The 1,718-nt window shown below is 41.6% G+C and overlaps 1 long non-coding RNA gene across 1 annotated transcript; it reads left to right on the forward strand.

Moving 5' to 3' along the window:
• Positions 1-48: 48 nt before the first annotated feature.
• Positions 49-1,501, forward strand: LOC145862622 (uncharacterized). The gene is made up of 4 exons (XR_014382166.1): positions 49-128; positions 232-258; positions 806-828; positions 1,153-1,501. It is a non-coding gene; the product is annotated as an uncharacterized LOC145862622 (long non-coding RNA).
• Positions 1,502-1,718: the final 217 nt, after the last annotated feature.

Here is a 1,718-nt window from a genome sequence, read left to right on the forward strand (position 1 = left end):
CCTACATCTCCCAGTGAGCACTGAGCTGAGCAAAGGGCAAGTTAATATGACGTTATTTTTGCGTTGGCACTATAAAGCCCCTCCCCTTTCTTCGTCACATCCTCTTTCAAGTTGGTGTCGCTTTAGTGGTAAGTCTTATTGTACGCTATCCCGAAACGAATCCAAACTAATCTGGAATAAGTTGTTGGCATCCATTGCATCTAACAACTTTATTATATATTTTTATTGCAGACACATCTCCACAAGATGAGAGCAAAGGTAAATTGATGAATATCAACTTATTGGCGGGTTTTTGTTTGGCTCTTTGTCACTACTCGTCAGTGGCTAGCTAACGCCAGACGAACCTTTCTCTAGCTTCCTTTATTTTATAACGTAACTGGTGTACTAGTATGGTAGTCTTTGTCTCAGGGTTAGCCTCGTCTATGGCGCTATATATATAACGTTACTGAACATAAATGTTAACGCGGCATGCAACAATTTCAACACGTTTTATGGAGGTAGTTACTCAACTGTAAATTAATTAGGCCCAAATCTATGGCATTCACATGACTGGACAGGGGCACTTGCCCGCCCACATGTTTAATAGGCTTGATATGCTACAGTCAAGTGGATTATTTTGGCGAAGGAGAAATGCTCACAACGAATGTCAACATTTGTCCACAAAATGAGAGCAAGTGCCATGTTTAACTTCACTGCATGTTTTGAATCACTTCAAATCATGCTCAGCAGTATGTTAACAAAATACTTTGCTTGTTTTGAATGTCGATTTTTCACTTGACAAGTTTGTATTTTTGATTTCTTACAGTGGAGGAAGAAGCGTATGCGCAGGTAAAAATCATTCATTGCCTTAATTCATACATTGGATATGACTGGTACAAGTTCTCATTAGCCAAACATGATGCTCCCTTGAGTGTACAGAGCAACTGATACACTGCAAGATTGGTTGGACTTGAGTTTGACTGAGAATCATGCTTAGCACAATTTCAGGCTCATTGAGTTCAATTCTGGGTGTACACTTTTTCTCATTGAGTACAGGTGGAGACTTGATCAGTGCAAAGTTAACTGTAGGGACTTTAACAATCTCAACTGATATGGCTGAGTAGTTTGGCATGTAATGTAGTGCTGTTCACTCATTGAAACTCTTGTCTGTAGGCTGAAGCGTAAAAGGCGAAAGATGAGGCAGAGATCTAAGTAGACTGGCCCATCCATACCCTACAGCTGTGATCTCCAAGCCCTCTCTGGTGACTGAAGTCTGCAGTCCATGATGTGCCAAGAGCTGAACGTGGTCGTCTGAAGCAAATGTTGCAATGGTGTAAAGGACAGATCCCGGCTACCAAGTCTTCTACCCATCAAATGGCTGCTGGCTGACGACCACTGGAGAATGGCGAGGAAGACTTGAGAATTGAATCTTCGGTCGTTTTTAATTCTGGCCTTATACCATCTGCCCTGCACAGCTGATTTGTTGTAAAGACCATAATAAATCTTTGGTTTACTAACCACAGTGCTCCCTGTTAATTGATTTATTGGTCATGTCTTTCAAGCCACATGCACCACGTGTGTTAGACCTACAGTAAAATTCTTATGTTATGAGAACACGAGGAAACTCTTGAAACCCTGTTGCAGCTGCCCTAGGTTGACAAGCTATCTACAGCTGTGGAGTATGAAATGGCTTGAGGTTTTGGGTAAGGGTAGCCCTTGGGATTATTTTTTTTTTGGGG

The sequence above is a fragment of the Salmo salar genome, chromosome 22 (genome assembly GCF_965601325.2).
Source record: "Salmo salar chromosome 22, fSalSal1, whole genome shotgun sequence".
Classification (NCBI taxonomy): Eukaryota; Metazoa; Chordata; class Actinopteri; order Salmoniformes; family Salmonidae; genus Salmo; species Salmo salar.